This window comes from Schistocerca nitens, chromosome 7 (genome assembly GCF_023898315.1).
Source record: "Schistocerca nitens isolate TAMUIC-IGC-003100 chromosome 7, iqSchNite1.1, whole genome shotgun sequence".
NCBI lineage: Eukaryota > Metazoa > Arthropoda > Insecta > Orthoptera > Acrididae > Schistocerca > Schistocerca nitens.
Window position 1 is genome coordinate 70,722,537 of NC_064620.1, and position 13,575 is coordinate 70,736,111.

A 13,575-nucleotide genomic window follows, 5' to 3' on the forward strand; every position below is an offset into this window, starting at 1 on the left:
CACTACACTAAAAGTTTTGCCATCGTACTCTATGTCGAACACTCGACTGCTGTCCGGTTTACAACTGAGCCAAAGATACACAAGTTCAGAGGTACTACCGTCACTGCCGTAAGCTGACTGTTCCACAGATATCATACGCGATTGCTTCGCTCGCGTAACATGGAATTCCGTCTCATTCTGAAACTATCCACAAATAAATGACCAGTTCATCCCATATATGTACACCTTTGAGTACACTCGTTTTCAAGTGCAGGGGCCTGAAGACGGCATTAATGAGATGCAGAAACTGGTTGTTTCAATAAAATACTTCCGAAAAAATACGGCTGTTTGGCAGTGATTCTTTACGGTTTCCCAATAGACCAATGTCAGTTTCTTGCGTGGTCGAAGGGACCACAAACCTATAGGCCTGTGGTTCTAACGTCGGTCTGTTTTAGAACTTCAGAACATGTTTCATGCGCGTTTCTAGAGTCCGAAAATCTCCTCTATGGGAATCAACACGGTTTCTGAAAACTACAGTCGTCTTAATTCCAGCAACCATTGTTCATCCACAAGACCTAGGAAGCAGTAGATACAGGCACCCAAATAGATGTCCTGTTCCGTGACTTCTGTAAGGCGTTGGATACAGTTATGCACTGCCACCTAATGAACAAAGTACTATAGTACGGAATATTAAATGGACGGTGTGATTCGACTGAAGAGTTCCTAGCAAACAGGAGATGGCATGTTATTCTGAAGCGTGAGAAGCCTCCAGAGTAAAAGTAATTTTCGGTGAGTCTGAGTGGTATGTTACAGAACCATTGCATCTATAAAAGACCCCGCAGATAGCGACATAAGTTTCGCGGATGTAGCTGTTGTGTTCAGAGAAGTTGCAATGCTAGAAAATAGCAGCGAAATAAATTTTATGCATTGCGTATACATAGACATAAATACCCTTTACTGCATGATTACACGATTGGTGGATAAGCACCGGAAGCAGTTACTACCATAAAATATCTAGGTATACGCATACAGAGCGATTCAAAGTGGATGATCACATAAAATTAATCGCAGATAAGGCACATGCCAGACTGAGAGGTGTTGGATGGATCCTTAGGAAATTTTGTCTGCCAACAAAGGAAATAGATTAAAACCATTCGTTTGACCAATACTCAGTTTGGGATTTGCAACAGCACGTTTCACTACAGGTTCATTTAGTAAGTGCAAAATCGTCACGCACATGCTAAGTCAAGTTCAGTAGCAGACGCTGCAAGAGAGGCACTCTGCATCGTGGTATGATCCATGGTTAACTGTGTTGCATTTATATGTCTTACATTATTTGCAACACAGTTAACCATGGATCATACCACGATGCAGAGTGCCTCTGCATTTATGTGTCTTACATTATTTGCCTCCCCCATGAACCATGGACCTTGCCGTTGGTGGGGAGGCTTGCGTGCCTCAGCGATACAGATAGCCGTACCGTAGATGCAACCACAACGGAGGGGTATCTGTTGAGAGGCCAGACAAACGTGTGGTTCGTGAAGAGGGGCAGCAGCCTTTTCAGCAGTTGCAAGGGCAACAGTCTGGATGATTGACTGATGTGGCCTTGTAACAATAACCAAAACGGCCTTGCTGTGCTGGTACTGCGAACGGCTGAAAGCAAGGGGAAACTACGGCCATAATTTTTCCCGAGGGCATGCAGCTTTACTGTATGATTAAATGATGATGGCGTCCTCTTGGGTAAAATATTCCGGAGGTAAAATAGTCCCCCATTCGGATCTCCGGGCGGGGACTACTCAAGAGGATGTCGTTATCAGGAGAAAGAAAACTGGCGTTCTACGGATCGGAGCGTGGAATGTCAGATCCCTTAATCGGGCAGGTAGGTTAGAAAATTTAAAAAGGGAAATGGATAGGTTAAAGTTAGATATAGTGGGAATTAGTGAAGTTCGGTGGCAGGAGGAACAAGACTTCTGGTCAGGTGATCAAAAGGTTCAAATGGCTCTGAGCACTATGGGAATTAACATCTATGGTCATCAGTCCCCTAGAACTTAGAACTACCTAAACCTAACTAACCTAAGGGCATCACACAACACCCACTCATCACGAGGCAGAGAAAATCCCTGACCCCGCCGGGAATCGAACCCGGGAACCCGGGCGTGGGAAGCGAGAACGCTACCGCACGACCACGAGCTGCGGACTCTGGTCAGCTGACTAAAGGGTTATAAACACAAAACCAAATAGGGGTAATGCAGGAGTAGGTTTAATAATGAATAGGAAAATGGGAATGCGGGTAAGCTACTACAAACAGCATAGTGAACGCATTATTGTGGCCAAGATAGATACGAAGCCCACACCTACTACAGTAGTACAAGTTTATATGCCAACTAGCTCTGCAGATGACGAAGAAATTGAAGAAATGTATGATGAAATAAAAGAAATTATTCAGATAGTGAAGGGAGACGAAAATTTAATAGTCATGGGTGACTGGAATTCGAGTGTAGGAAAAGGGAGAGAAGGAAACGTAGTAGGTGAATATGGATTGAGGCTAAGAAATGAAAGAGGAAGCCGCTTTGTAGAATTTTGCACAGAGCACAACATAATCATAGCTAATACTTGGTTTAGGAATCATGAAAAATGGTTGTATACATGGAAGAACCCTGGATATACTAAAAGGTATGAGATAGATTATATAATGGTAAGAGAGAGATTTAGGAACCAGGTTTTAAATTGTAAGACATTTCCAGGGGCAGATGTGGACTCTGACCACAATCTATTGGTTATGACCTGTAGATTAAAACTGAAGAAACTGCAAAAAGGTGGGAATTTAAGGAGATGGGACCTGGATAAACTGAAAGAACCAGAGGTTTTACAGTGTTTCAGGGAGAGCATTAGGGAACAATTGACAGGAGTGCGGGAAAGAAATACAGTAGAAGAAGAATGGGTAGCTTTGAGAGATGCAGTAGTGAAGGCAGCAGAGGATCAAGTAGGTCAAAAGACGAAATCCTTGGGTAACAGAAGAAATATTGAATTTAATTGATGAAAGGAGAAAATATAAAAATGCAGTAAATGAAGCAGGCAAAAAGGAATACAAACGTCTCAAAAATGAGATCGACAGGAAGTGCAAAATGGATAAGCAGGGATGGCTAGAGGACAAACGTAAGGATGTAGAGGCTTATCTCACTAGGGGTAAGATAGATACTGCCTACAGGAAAATTAAAGAGACCTTTGGAGGAAAGAGAACCACTTGCATGAACATCAAGAGCTCAGATGGAAACCCAGTTCTAAGCAAAGAAGGGAAAGCAGAAAGGTGGAAGGAGTATATAGAGGGTCTGTACAAGGGTGATGTACTTGAGGACAATATTATGGAAATGGAAGAGGATGTAGATGAAGATGAAATGGGAGATACGATACTGCGTGAAGAGTTTGACAGAGCACTGAAAGACCTGAGTCGAAACAAAGCCCCCGGAGTAGACAACATTCCATTGGAACTACTGACGGCCTTGGGAGAGCCAGTCCTGACAAAACTCTACCATCTGGTGAGCAAGATGTATGAAACAGGCGAAATACCCTCAGACTTCAAGAAGAATATAATAATTCCGATCCCAAAGAAAGCAGGTGTTGACAGATGTGAAAATTACCGAACAATCTGTTTAATAAGCCACAGCTGCAAAATACTAACACGAATTCTTTACAGCCGAATGGAAAAACTAGTAGAAGCCGACCTCGGGGAAGATCAGTTTGGATTCCGTAGAAACACTGGAACACGTGAGGCAATACTGACCTTGCGACTTATCTTAGAAGAAAGATTAAGGAAAGGCAAACCTACGTTTCTAGCATTTGTAGACTTAGAGAAAGCTTTTGACAATGTTGACCGGAATACTCTATTTCAAATTCTAAAGGTAGCAGGGGTAAAATACAGGGAGCGAAAGGCTATTTATAATTTGTACAGAAACCAGATGGCAGTTATAAGAGTCGAGGGACATGAAAGGGAAGCAGTGGTTGGGGAGGGAGTAAGACAGGGTTGTAGCCTCTCCCCGATGTTATTCAATCTGTATATTGAGCAAGCAGTAAAGGAAACAAAAGAAAAATTCGGAGTAGGTATTAAAATCCATGGAGAAGAAATAAAAACTCTGAGGTTCGCCGATGACATTGTAATTCTGTCAGAGACAGCAAACGACTTGGAAGAGCAGTTGAATGGAATGGACAGTGTCTTGAAAGGAGGATATAAGATGAACATCAACAAAAGCAAAACGAGGATAATGGAATGTAGTCGATTTAAGTCGGGTGATGCTGAGGGAATTAGATTAGGAAATGAGACACTTAAAGTAGTAAAGGAGTTTTGCTATTTGGGGAGCAAAATAACTGATGATGGTCGAAGTAGAGAGGATATAAAATGTAGACTGGCAATGGCAAGGAAAGCGTTTCTGAAGAAGAGAAATTTGTTAACATCGAGTATAGATTTAAGTGTCAGGAAGTCATTTCTGAAAGTATTTGTATGGAGTGTAGCCATGTATGGAAGTGAAACATGGACGATAAATAGTTTGGACAAGAAGAGAATAGAAGCTTTCGAAATGTGGTGCTACAGAAGAATGCTGAAGATTAGATGGGTAGATCACATAACTTATGAGGAAGTATTGAATAGGATTGGGGAGAAGAGACGTTTGTGGCACAACTTGACCAGAAGAAGGGATCGGTTGGTAGGACATGTTCTGAGGCATGGAGGGATCACCAATTTTGTATCAGAGGGCTGCGTGGGGGGCAAAAATCGTAGAGGGAGACCAAGAGATGAATACACTAAGCAGATTCAGAAGGATGTAGGTTGCAGTAGGTACTGGGAGATGAAGAAGCTTGCACAGGATAGAGTAGCATGGAGAGCTGCATCAAACCAGTCTGAGGACTGAAGACCACAACAACAACAACAACATTATTTGCATCATGTGATTATCGACCTGCGTATGTCCTCTCTGACAGTCTCTTTTTTTTATTTTGTGCATTATCTGTAAGTTCAGTGCTTTTTGTTATATTTCTTTTATCAGAGGTTCTTGTATGTTTTCCTTGAAGATTGAAAAGGTAATTCGATATCTTTGAACGTTTGAGAGATTGCAAGGCAGTCTCACTTTTGATATGATGTCATGCTGCTTAATGTTCTTAGGGAAGATGATCTTTATTACTTGGTGGCTGTATTAGATACGATCTGACTTCATTCATATGATAAAATTGTTGGCAGCTCTTGCCTGTGTGCTCTAGTGAAGGCGTAGCAGTAAGCTTTACCTGCATTCAAAAGAAGGGGGCCAAGATAATTGACCGCAGTAAAAGCATACAAAAGCATACAGCGACTGAGAGGAGAGGGGAAGTTTTTTTTTTTTATGCGGAACTTGGGTGAAAACGTTTTGCTACAGCCAAGGCCATTGGTTGTATTGTGCAGACAGATTGGGAGGCGCTGGTCCGTCGGCGACTGCATCCAGGAGGGCTGCCGAGCGCCGAGGAGTCACTGCAGCTATGTGCAGAGCATTGATGACCAGCAATAAAGCAGAGGATGCGCCCTTGTTAGGTGGAGAAAGCAGATGGGACGGCTGTGCGCTCCTGCGAATTTCCCTGGGACAGGGCAGTGGCGCCCATGTATCCAGACTCTGCTACAAAACATATTTGTGAAGGCACAAGGCTTTTAGCGAGTTTATGGTCATTCTTTGGAAAGTTCAAAATGGATGCAACAGGAGAGATAACGATCTTTTTATGTAGGGCTGTGGTTCCATCCAAGTCATACTTTTAGCAGAGACACAGCATAAACGTGTGGGAAAGAAGCCTTGAAGCTGAATCTTTTTTCCTTTTCTCACATTTAATTTTAAAGCCGCTGGTTGGTCAAATCCGTGTATACAGAGCAAGGGGTCAGTCTTCCAGCTTCGAATGCCAAGTTACAGCTCGTGATAGGCTTGGGTGTAGTCTACGTATGTAAATGTGATATGCTACCGAGCTGGCAAGGAAAGCTGAGACAAAGAGAAAAAACACATTCTTGTGCTGGCACTCCGCTAGGGAAGAAGGGCAGGTCTTTATCTAAATAATGAGACTTGTGTCCTTTGCTAGTGTGCCACTTTGAGTCTGTGCCATTCACCATTTGAACTTTAAGAGATACTGCTTCTTGCACCACGCAAACAATGAGTTGTATGTGGGTGTACTTATTCATTTTGAGTCAGTCGTCTAAACGTTTGACATATTCTGCCACGCATAGTCATATCACAGAGTCAAATTGGTTGGCAGACCAGCAAATGGGTCCACCTGCACACTGGAATCTACCGGGGTTTCAGAGGCTCATGGGGAAGTACCTGCATTCTGAATCAGGCGAATGCGGGAACACTTATTTGCATTTTTACGGGCGCACTCCTTTGATAACGCATTGTCGCTGTCCATGACTCTTGTCGGCGACTGCGTCGTGCTGTGCCGCCCTCACCTACAGAAGGGTAAAGTATTGGCTGCTATGTCGTTGGGCTCCAATAAATGCTTCTCAGCACTCTGTTCTTTGGAACCATATTTTTCTTTATTGAATAGTAGAGTACAGATGCTTGATATTAGCGTAGCTTTTTGGCCGTACCACAGATTCACATTTATGTAGTCATGTAAAGCTATTGGTTGTGGTTAGTGTAGTGCCTTCATACCCAGCTGATCAGATTGTTCACCATAGACTGCGCATCATTGAAAGCGTTTGTCAGATAAAAATATTTGTGTGGCGACTCTTTAGCTATTTTTTTTTGTTATGTGATGTTAGTAAGGAATAAACCTATTGTTATTTAGACCACAACTCCTCCCAGTATTCTGATTAACATAACTTTTGCCATTTTTATTAAAGTCTTGGTTGCAAATGAAAGAGCAGAATCTTGCACGTTACGTACATCCTTTTTTTGTCAGTCACTGATGAAATAATCATGTAATAATACTAATACTAATAATAACTCTATAAAATTAAATCAGATAATTGAAAAATAGATATCGTAATTTAGTATTAGTACCAATATTATAAATCCGAAAGTAAATCTGTTACGTTCCCACAACTAAACCGCTGAGCCAATTTCAGTGGGATCTGGTACGGAGATACTTTGAACCCTGAGGAAGAATGTAGGCTATTTTAGGAAGTGTGTAACACAAGATAGTTCCACATTTGAAAAATATTTCGCAAATAAAAGAAAAATATCTACTTTATCATGTTTGTGAAAAAGCTGTTGATATGTGCTATATGATACGATTCTAAGTCATGAATTTTTGGATTTCCGGCGAGCTGGTTTAATGACTGGAGAGCAAAGTGTGTTAACTAGTTTAATGTAGAAGACAGTCAAGGTTGCGAAATTCAGTTTTTTTTTCTTTAACTGATGACAGGTTTCGGGTATCAGTACCCATTCTCAAACCATGCAGGAAACAAGCCATTTTCTCTGTTTAGATGATTTGAGACTGGGTTCTGATACGCAAAACCGGTTATCAGTTACGTAAAAAGAACTGAGTTATGTAATTTTGGCTGTTTTATACGCAAACTAATAAACAGAACGTTTATATAATTTTCAGTGTGTTTAATTCGTACTAGTTGTTGCGTGGTGTACACCTTGTATAGTGTATAGCTACTTCAGTAGCAAAAATGCGTAGATGCGCACTCCTGCCCATGTACCTCTGTAGGCACTGCTCGGCAGTGACACTGCGAATGCCGACAATGCCGATGCATCGTCCTTTCAAACGCACTGGGAGGGGAGAGCGCAAGGCGCACATCACAATCTATGTGAGGGTGGCTGATGTTATTCCGCATACATTAGTATACTTACCATCACTCACCAATACTGATAAGCATATACAGTCATGTGCAACAGTTATTTATATAGTAGTAATAATAATAATAGAGTCCAAGTCCATAGCGTATCCAATTTTTCAAACTGCTGAAACCTCCCCTTAGAAATATTACGAATGACAGTGCTGGAAAACCTCCTACGTTATTAGCTACACTAATTACACAAACTACAAGAAAAAATCGGAAAATTCCAGTAAGGTATCCTCGGCTAAGGGTCAACATATGTAACCTCCCCTTAGAAAAATTAATGGATTACTGTGCTGATAAACCTCTTACGTTATTTGATATTCTAACAGCTGAGCAGAACTGAACGTACTCAGACATTTCTCTCTTTACTTATTCTGATCAACACTAAACTGCCACACAATATTTATAGCGCAACGCAATCTGACTTTCAATAATCCCTGCAAAAGAATGGCCCTGATTAACAATAACCTATACCTTTCATGAATCACTCATCGCCGCCCGGGATTAGCCCAGCGGTCTATGGCGCTGCAGTCATGGACTATGCGGCTGGTCCAGGCGGAGGTTCGAGTCCTCCCTTGGGCACGGGTGTATGTGTTTGTCCTTAGGATAATTTAGGTTAAGTAGTGTGTAAGCTTAGGGACTAATGACCTTAGGCCGGCCGCGGTGGTCTAGCGGTTCTGGCGCTGTAATCCGGAACCGCGGGACTGCTACGGTCGCAGGTTCGAATCCTGCCTCGGGCATGGGTGTGTGTGTGATGTCCTTAGGTTAGTTAGGTTTAAGTAGTTCTAAGTTCTAGGGGACTTATGACCTAAGATGTTGAGTCCCATAGTGCTCAGAGCCATTTGAACCATTTTAATGACCTTAGCAGTTAAGTCCCATAAGATTTCACACACATTTGAACATTTTTTTTTTAATCACTTACCTCACAAAAATCTTCGTTACTCGAACTACTGCAATACAGCGAGCGCCAATACTGCCAGCTAAATAAAAGATTCTAACTACTGAAGGCCCTAATTACTCATAGGCATAGTTAGCAAACGAAAGATTTTGGTAGAGAACAATGTATTTACCTTAATAATATTCAAAAGTCATCATATATATAAATATATTAGTTCATGATATAAAGTATTACAAATTTACTCTTTCTGATGGACACACGTCCATATCGTCTGCTCTCAAAATTCTCCCATCTCTCTCCCCACGTCCACCACTGCAGGCGGCTCACCTCCAACTGCGCAACGCTACGCGCTGTTCACATCCAACTGCCCAACACTACAATAGGAAATATTCCAACAATGCAAACCAGCCACACACTGCACACAGCACAGTCAGCGATTTTAATACAGAGCGCTACGTTGCGTTACCAACATAAATACCTAAACAGCCTACTTACACTGCTTGGGGGCAATGTCCCATTACAGTAAATATTTTTATATTTTACAAAACTATGGCTCACATTTTCGACGCAATGAACGAATTAAATTTTGGTTCACCTTCTGATGGACGAGTATCTTTCACTCTACTGGATCAGCAATTGGATGAAGACTAGCAGACGACCCAGCAGAGTAGAAGCTCAGACCGTTTTGAGCAGAGTCAGCGAGATGCCTTGTTTCACTCCAGAGTAGGCTTCCAGAGCCGCAGTCTGCTCTAGAGAGAGTGGGAATTAGTCGCAGTCTCGACTGCATCGACCAGACCACAGCTGGAAGCTGGAGAATACAAGGGAAAGGGAGTGGGGGAGATGGTATCGGGAGTACCGCCTCCCTGATTGCGCCACTTAGTTACCGAAGACCGGATCGAGGGAATTAACGAGGATGTTAAGGAGCCGTGAGCACCGCGCACCGAGCCCAGAGCGCCGAGCGTCGTGACGGACGACGGCGCCGGCGTCCCGACGCCACACTGTGCCTGTGTGTCACAAAACTACCTCCTCCTCACATAGGCGTCAAGCAGCTGCATCCTGCAACAGTCTCTGTCTCTCTCTTCTCTCTCTCTTCTCTCTCTCTCTCTCTACCCCTCCAACCCTTCTGTCTCCCCCATTCCCCTGCACATTTAGCCACTGTCAAACTGCTGCTAAGTGCATGCCTAGCCACATGGACGCCAACATTTCTGGGTACATAACCTGGGCGTTCAGTAAGTAAGGCAACACATTTTCCATCCCCGACCGATTTCAGCTGAAAAAATTTGTTGTAGGGAATCGTGGAATATTCCAACTTCTGTCGGTATAGTTCCCTAAAGCTGCAGCAAATGGCGGCGCTATATGTGGCCTTCAAAATGGCGTCTGTAATGAATACGCGTTCCAAGCAAAGAGCTGTCATTGGCGGACAACCAGAGCGTCGCAGATATAAGCACTTGCAGAATGTCTATGGAGGTCTGGTATGGGCCTGGTGTCTGTCATCATCGCTACAATGTCACGCAAACCGGTCAGATATCCCTTGTGCCGGTCGACCGCACACAGCTGTGACTCCTGCAATGTTGGAACGTGTGGACTCTCATACGAGGTAATCAAAGGATTGAAATGATAGTTAAATGAACACCCTAGCTGCAAACAGGCGTTGATGTACTTCATTGAGGACACGTTGAAAATGTGTGCCCCGACCGGGACTCGAACCCGGGATCTCCTGCTTACATGGCAGACGCTCTATCCATCTGAGCCACCGAGGGCACAGAGGAGAGTGCGTCTGCAGGGACTTATCCCTTGCACGCTCCCCGTGAGATACACATTCCCTACATGTCCACACCACTACATTCGTAGATTAATCTGCCACGAGTAATGAGTATGATGGGCAAACATCTATTAGGCGCACTACGAATGTAGTGGTGTGGACATGTAGGGAATGTGTATCTCACGGGGAGCGTGCAAGGGATAAGTCCCTGCAGACGCACTATCCTCTGTGCCCTCGGTGGCTCAGATGGATAGAGCGTCTGCCATGTAAGCAGGAGATCCCGGGTTCGAGTCCCGGTCGGGGCACACATTTTCAACGTGTCCTCAATGAAGTACATCAACGCCTGTTTGCAGCTAGGGTGTTCATTTAACTATCATTTCATTTCTAGCAAAGCTGCATGGTCATCCACGGTAACTGTTCTTTCGGGAACAAAAAAAAAAAAAAAAAATGGCTCTGAGCACTATGGGACTTAACATCTATGGTCATCAGTCCCCTAGAACTTAGAACTACTTAAACCTAACTAACCTAAGGACATCACACACAACACCCAGCCATCACGAGGCAGAGAAAATCCCTGACCCCGTCGGGAATCGAACCCGGGAACCCGGGCGTGGGAAGCGAGAACGCTACCGCACGACGACGAGATGCGGGCTTTCGGGAACAGATACTACCGTCATATATAGTTAAAAATATGGCTTCCCGGCCATTGACCTTCTTGTGCGAACGCACACGCTATGCCCAAACTCGTACGGGACTTGGTAGATTAATCTGCCACGAGTAATGAGTATGATGCGCAAACATCTATTAGGCGCACTACGAATGTAGTGGTGTGGACATGTAGGGAATGTGTATCTCACGGGGAGCGTGCAAGGGATAAGTCCCTGCAGACGCACTATCCTCTGTGCCCGCGATGGCTCAGATGGATAGAGCGTCTGCCATGTAAGCAGGAAATCCCGGGTTCGAGTCCCGGTCGGGGCACACATTTTCAACGTGTCCTCAATGAAGTACATCAACGCCTGTTTGCAGCTAGGGTGTTCATTTAACTATCACTTCATTTCTAGCAAAGCTGCATGGTCATCCACGGTAACTGTTCTTTCGGGAACAGATACTACCGTCATATATAATCAAAGGATTACTACCATCCACCTCGCTGCTCAACTGGACGTCTCTGTTTGTAGTGTCGACACACTCGTTCACCCCATGGGTAACCAAATGTGCGTGATGGCTGAGTTCCTCGTTGCCTAAGACTGTGAAGAGTAACGGAGGACTGTCTCTGTGGAATTTATCGCACGTTACGAGGCTGGTTGTGCCGGTTTCTTGTCGAACATCGCCGTAGATTATGAAACATGGGTTCATCACTTCGAACTGGAAACAAAACTGCAACCTTGGAGTGGCGCCATACCACCTCTCCTCCGCATAAAAAGCTGAAAGCCGCACCCTCAACCGGTTTAGTCACGGTGACGGTCTTCTGGGAGACTGAAGGGGTTATTCTGTCGGATGTCCTCCCTCATCGTGCAAGGGTCAGCTCGGAAGTGTACTGTGCTACCCTCAGGAAACTGAAGAAACGACTTAAGCGTGTTTGTCACTACAACAATACAAACGAACTTCTCCATCTCAATCACAACGCAAGGCCTCACACAAGTCCTCAGATGAGCTCATCGCAGAAGTTCAAAGGACTGTTTTTGTCTATCCACCCTACAGACCGGATCTCGAATCTTCTCGCTACCATTTTTATGGCCCAACGAAAGAAACACTCCGCGGGATGCGGTACGTGGATGATGGAGAGGTTATTGACGCGTCAGGAAATTGTCTTCGACATCGACCACTAGAGTGGTATCAAGCGGTAGCACGTGCTCTCCCAGTGAGGTGGCATAAGGCCACCACATTGAACGGAGATTAGGTTGAAAAATATGCTTTTTGTCGCTAAAATAGTGGAGAATAATATGGTGTACTGTAACCCTGAATAAAACCAGTCTGCATTCAGAAACAAATGTGTTACAATACTTTTTGAACGCACTTTGTACATGTGAGCATGTATGCTTGCAGGGTGCTTATTTTCACAAAGGTGGCACAACCTGTTCTTGATTTACATTCATGATATAAAGTACTGTTCTCATTGCTGAAAATATATTCACTTACTCTTAAAAATATAATTTCGTAAAATGACAGCAGTTAGTAAATTGACATATCTTGCAGAAATCATATAGCATAATAGACTGGAGAAATTTGCAGTCGATGTAAGAATTAATAAATGGAAGATGTTTACTGTGTGATCGAAAGTATCCAAAGACGGATATGGACATTAATATGAGGTGTATCCACTGTTTTGCCTTTATAATGGCTTGAACTCTGCTTCACGTCTTTTCAATGGAAAAATTAAATCACTATAATGTGGTGGTAAGACAAGACTTTTTACATAGAAGTGAATGCCTAACACTGAAATATATCATGGACGGAGTAGAGATGAGCGACTGATTATTAGAAAAATAATGGCTGCCACACGAATATTAGAAGTAAATTTTATTCTTGTACGGTGATGTTCAATTTGAATATACACTTGGCCATTAAAATTGCTACTCCACGAAGATGACGTGCTACAGACGCGAAATTTAACCGACAGGAAGAAGATGCTGTGATATGCAAATGACTAGCTTACCAGAGCATTCACACAAGGTTGGCGCCGGTGGCGACACCTACAACGTGCTGACATGAGGAAAGTTTCCAACCGGTTTCTCATACACAAACAGCAGTTGACCGGCGTTGCCTGGTGGAACGTTGTTGTGATGCCTCGTGTAAGGAGGAGAAATGCGTACCATCACGTTTCCGACTTTGATAAAGGTCCGATTGTAGCCTATCGCGATTGCGGTTTATCGTATCACGACATCGCTGCTCGTGTTGGTCGAGATCCAATGACTGTTAGCAGAATATGGAATCGGTGGGTTCAGGAGGGTAATACGGAACGCCGTGTTGGATCCCACTGGCCTCGTATCACTAGCAGTCGAGATGACAGCATCTTATCCGCATGGCTGTAACGGATCGTGCATCCACGTCTCGACCCCGGGTCAACAGATGGGGACGTTTGCAAGACAACAATCATCTGCACGAACAGTTTGACGACGTTTGCAGCAGCATGGACTATCAGCTCGG

The 13,575-nt window shown here is 43.8% G+C and overlaps 2 non-coding genes across 2 annotated transcripts; one reads left to right on the forward strand and one right to left on the reverse strand.

Annotated features, from left to right (window-relative positions):
• Positions 1 to 10,352: 10,352 nt before the first annotated feature.
• Positions 10,353 to 10,427, reverse strand: Trnat-ugu (transfer RNA threonine (anticodon UGU)). Its single transcript has one exon. It is a non-coding gene; the product is annotated as a tRNA-Thr (tRNA).
• A 231-nt stretch (positions 10,428 to 10,658) lies between these two features.
• Trnat-ugu (transfer RNA threonine (anticodon UGU)) lies at positions 10,659 to 10,733 on the forward strand. Its single transcript has one exon. It is a non-coding gene; the product is annotated as a tRNA-Thr (tRNA).
• Positions 10,734 to 13,575: the final 2,842 nt, after the last annotated feature.